Source organism: Heteronotia binoei, chromosome 1 (assembly GCF_032191835.1).
Source record: "Heteronotia binoei isolate CCM8104 ecotype False Entrance Well chromosome 1, APGP_CSIRO_Hbin_v1, whole genome shotgun sequence".
NCBI lineage: Eukaryota > Metazoa > Chordata > Lepidosauria > Squamata > Gekkonidae > Heteronotia > Heteronotia binoei.
The window spans coordinates 201429242-201434915 of record NC_083223.1 but is presented as its reverse complement, the minus strand read 5'-3'; positions in this window follow the sequence as shown (position 1 = coordinate 201434915).

Sequence of the window (5674 nt, the reverse complement as noted above, 5' to 3'; positions counted from 1 at the left end):
GATGTCCACTCACCCAGCCTCAACAGATCCCTTTGGAGTGCCTCACAATCCTCTCTGGTTCTCATCATCCTGAACAATTTAGTGTCATCTGCAAACTTGGCCACTTCACTGCTTACTCCCAACTTTAAATCATTAATGAACAAGTTAAAGAGCATTTTCCCCCTCTCTTTTGTTACTTTGTCTTTCTCTTCTCTTTCTTTACCTTAATTTTTCTTCTATTGTGCTAGTCGTGGTTCACACCTATTAGTAATTACCTAATAGTAGTTTTTGGAATAATTTGTATAGTATGTATAGACCATATTAAGCAGTTAGACATTATTATCATTACCTTAGTAATATTTATGTATAACATTACAAATTATTTTGACTGATTATATATCATTACAGGTATATTTACCTCAATTTTAATTTTGTAGTAACGTTGACTTCTCTCCTTGAATAGAAAATGAATTGTATGTCTAGATATAGTTATAAAGCTTAAAACCTATCCATGATTTCTACAATATGTATGTAAGTGTTTGTGTTTGTGCTTGCTTTTAACTTGTTATCATAAGTGTAATTCATTGAATACATACATCAATATTTATATCTACTGGTTTGCTTCAAAAGTAATAAAATATATTAAAAGGTAACAGGATCAGGTAATTTGTAAGTTTTATCTATTGTGGTTAATTTGGTGGTCATTCATACATTTGGGTAGTCACATGCAGCTAAAGTCAGTGAGTGATTAAAAATGCATGTACAAATCAGTTTTGACTTTCCAACATTCAAGGCTAAGTTTGTATTGCTTTTGTCTCAGCAACACAGATGTCTTGCAGACTTTCACAGTGGCCTGGCTAGGGCTTATTCAAATTCCTTTCTGCCTTGGTCTAAAGAAACAGGGCATTGCTGAACATCTAGGAGAGTACAGTACATGGCAGGTAGTTATGTTCAATTTGATGGCTTGTATGTGATACAGCCATGCTCTAGATTTTCACCTGGCACAGAGAAATCTAAAAGTCACACTTGCAACCTCCCATTAGGAAGAACTGTCTCACCAGTGTGGGTGCAGGGCATTTAGAACTGGATGATGGATTAGCTTGTTCATGAAACCTCAGAGCCACAAGAATGCAGCACAATGATAACTTCCATGGTAGAAACATTTCTGTACTGAAGCTGGAGCAGTATGTAACAATGTGGTACTGACTTTTTTCCAGGCAGAGGAAGGCAGGAATATTCTACCAAACAGAATACCAGATCAGACCACTGGCCCATTTATCTCAGTACTGCCTACTTGGATTGGTACTGGCCAGGGCCGGATCTAGGGCGGGGGGCAGAGGGGGATGCTTACCCCGGGCGCCGACTGATGGGGGATGCCAAATTGGGTATGGAGTCCATTGTATTCTATGGGACCATAAGATAGAATGGCCCATAAGGGGGCATCATTTTTTAATTTTGCCCCCCCCCCCCTCAAAAAACATGTAGATCCAGTCCTGGTGCTGGCTTTCTAATATCTCAGGCAGTAACTTTTCAAATCAGGTGCAATATTTCCTTTAAACTGTGGAGTCTTGTGAGCAAAAATTCTACTTTGTGAGCTACTGGCATTAAAGTTGTGAGCTACTACATAAATTAGTTTGCTCAAGGGACATTTTTTCTGAGCTGAGACAAAAATGTGTAAGCAGAAGGCTAAAAAATTGGGAGCTAGCTCACACTAACTCAGCTTAGAGGGAACACTGGGTGCAACATTTTCCTGTAAATAGAGAAACCAAAAGCTGAACCTGGGGTGTGGTGGTGGTGGTGTTTGCATTCAAAGCAAGCGCTCTGCCACTGTAGAGCTGGAGTCCATTTAAGCAAAATAAATGAAATTAACCAGAAAATTCCACTCTAATCTATAAGACTATCAAGAGATTTACAGCTGCTTTCTGCATGCCAGTTACCACACAGTACAGATTTCCTGGTACTATACCCAGCTTTGCATCCTGAGCTATATCATACATTGAGTCATACAGTAAATACTCTTTCAGACTGGCTGTGGATGGACAATTGTATGTTGAATATTCTCCTATGTAAAAATATTTCCTGCAGATAGAAAGCCAGTCCTTTAGAGATGGGCAGAACTGAGCCCTGACCTGATAGTTTTCCATGAACAGGAAAAATGTAATTTGGGACAACATTCAAGTATTATTATTAGTTTATTTATATTCTGCCCATTCCCCCATTGGGAGCTCAGGGCAGAGTACAGCAAATAGAAATAAAATCACAATAAAATAATAATAAAACCAATTACAATATTCATCAAAGTGCAGCAAGATGATTCCGCAAGATGACATTACAGCAAGGTGGTATAGCACAAAATAGTACCACAATACAGCATCACAATACAGCATCAATACAGCTGCAGCAGAGCAGCGGAGCAGTAGGGGGGAGGCCAACCAATCGATAGATAGAAGCCCACTGCCTCATCCAAAGATCTGGTGGAACAGCTCTGTTTTGCAGGCCCTACGAAAGGCCAGCAAGCCAGGTAGGGCCTGGATCTCCACAGGGAGCTAATTCCACCAGGTCAGGGCCAGGACTGAGAAAGTATGTGATTTCTTCACTGTAAAGTGAAATGGCACTTTCCCAGCAACTTTGTATTGTGTGATTCCTCTGAAAGAATGAATGGGTTAATTCATGTGCCAATGCTGACAAAAGAAAACAGGATGAAGGCTGGGATTGTGACCAAAGTAGAACTGGGTTATCATCACAAAATGGCCAACAGTGTAGAAATACATGTTCTTCTGGAATTTTATCTTGATATCATAAGGATGCTCAAAATTTCCCATTAATTTAAATTTTTTAAATAAGTCACCTTCCCAGTATATCTAGGTCCAAGGATGGCGAGCTACTGTATATGTTCTATATGGAGAGATCAGTATACATAAGAAATAGAGGCCAGTTATCCCCATGGGAAAGCACACAACTTCCTCCTTTGAATATTACAGTGATGCATGAAAACTGAATGCTCAAGTTACTTGTTCCCTGCTTTTTTTTATTTTTTATTTTGGAATAATGTGCAGAGCCATTCTGTGTATATCTCCTGTTGAGGAAGACAAAGAACTGTAATAAAAGATATGACTGCTATGTCCTTTCTTGAGTGCATAATCAGCATTTCTGCCAGGCTGGAAGAACAGTCACCTTCTGTTGAGTTGCCTCCGCTTTGCTGTGAGGTAGAGTGACGCTAGTGTTGTTATATTAGCAGGCTGACAAATGGCTGGTGAAGTGACATGTCTCTCCTCAGTCAACAGCAAAAAATGTGTTTATAAAATTCCATGAGTAAAATCTTTGATACCCCCCATTCTTTGTTTTATTCAACAGAATTAACAATTGGTGTGGTAATTGTATATCTCAGTCTCCTTTGTTCTGCACTTCATACATCTGTTGTGTTCTTAATTGTCTAGTTTTATTAAGGTTGTATGACAGTTAATTGGTTGCTATGCAGCAGCCATGATAGGGTTGCCAATCCCCAGTTGGGGGCAGGGGATCCCCCGGTTTGGAGGCCCTCTCCCTGCTTCAGGGTCATTAGAAAGCTGGGGGAAGAGAGAAATGTCTGCAGGGCACTCCGTTATACCCTGTGGAGACTGGTTCCCATAGGGTATAATGGAGAATCGATCCATGGATATCAGGGGGTCGGGAACTGTTTTTTGAGACAGAGGCGCCAGATTTTCAGTGTAGAAATACACCTGCAAATTAAAAAAAAAAAAGATTTGACCAGGGGGTCCAATTCTATGCATCCTCAAAAAAGGTGCCCCTGTCCACCATTATTTCCAAATGGAGGGAAGGCATTTAAAAGGTGTTCAGTCCTTTCAAATGTGATGGTCAGAATTCCCTTCAGAGTTCAATCGTGCTTGACACAACCTTGCTCCTGGTTCCACTTCCAAAGTCTCCTGGCTCCATCCCAAAGTCCCCAGATATTTCTTGAGACGGACCTGGCTACCCTAGCCATGCACTATGCAACATCTGTTGTCGCACAGTGAGCAGCCATGTGCAGGGACCAGTCAGAAGAGCCTTTCAGGAATTCTTAAGGAGGAGGAGGAGATTGGATTTATACCCCACCCTTCACTACCCAAAGGAGTATTATACTCCCTTACAACCCCCTTTCCCTTCTCCTCCCCACAACAGACATGCTGTGAGGTAGGTGGAGCTGAGAGAGCTCCAACAGAAACTGCTCTTGAGAGGAACAGCTCTGAGAGAATTTGTGACTGACTCAAGGTTACATCATCAGGTGCATGTTGAGAGTGGGGAATCAAACCAGGTTCCCCCAGATAAAAGTCTACACACTTAACCATTACACAAAACTGTATAAGCGCCTAATGGGAGTGGCAAGCTCTGTCCTGATCTATGTGCATCCTTTTCTATGTGATTATACAGGACTGATGTCCTTTGTGTCCCCACTAGTAATAGGAAAAGATTCAGTAAGTGTTACAAGGCTCTTCCTGGCAACTCAAGGGAGACTGGAACAGCTGTTGATGATGGTGTAATGTCCCCGATCTAAGTACCCCCAGAATGATGGCACACATATATGAACATATGAAGCTGCCTTATACTGAATCAGACCCTTGGTCCATCAAAGTCAGTACTGTCTTCTCAGACTGGCAGCGGCTCCTTACTTTATTTTTATTTATTTATTTTATTGGATTTATATCCCGCCGTCCCTGCTGAAGCAGACTCAGGGCAGCTCACAACAACAAAAACATTTACAATTCTGAACTCTAACAGAGTTTAATGTTCAAAAACATTAAACAGTGAACAATTTAAAACATTAAAAGCAATTTGGTGCTAGTGTTGTTTCCAGCGTATTCAGCCCTCTTTAGGTATCTTCATATCTCAGTTGAAGGCGAGTTGAAACAAAGTTGTCTTACAAACCTTGCAGAACTGGGGAAGGTCCCACAAGGCTCTTACTTCTTTTGGAAGTTGGTTCCACCAATAGGGGGCTGCTATAGAGAAGGCTCTTTCTCTGTGATCTTCAAGCTTGCCTCCCTTGGCCCAGGGATCAGTAACAGATTCTGTGTCCCCGATCTAAGTACTCTCTGGGGAACTCATGGGGAGAGACAGTCCCTAAGGTAGGCAGGTCCTCGGCCATATAGGGCTTTAAAGGTAATAACCAGCACCCTGTAGCAAATCCGATACACTATTAGCAGCTAGTGCAGCTCTCGCAACCCAGACTGTATGTGCTCCCGCATGGAGAGATTAGTAGTAATCCACCCTGAGCCCACTTGCAGGGAGGGCAGAATATAAACTGAAATAAACAAACAAATACATTTTGTGGTGAAACCAGAGTTTTCAGCCATTCTTAGAGAGGACTGAATGCACAACTGGGTTTTTACTAGAGTGATTCCTTGAGAGGCATAACAAAACTGCCAGGTTGTTTCCCCTGGAAGTGACATCATATCATCAGCCCAACGGCCTTTTAAAACATTTTCTACAACTTCCACTGGGAAATGAAAGGTGGGGACAGGGATTCCCCCTGTTGGGTGACTGGTAACCCTAGATTCAATTAACTGCCAGTCTTTAAATTTTCAGATATGCTATTTTTACTTGTTTGTTCTATCAGCCTTTGGAGCAATATGAAGTCTCTAGCACAATCTAATCTAATTGTTTGCAACATTTACTGCCACAGAATGCACACTTGAGGATTTTCCATCAATACCTGGAACAT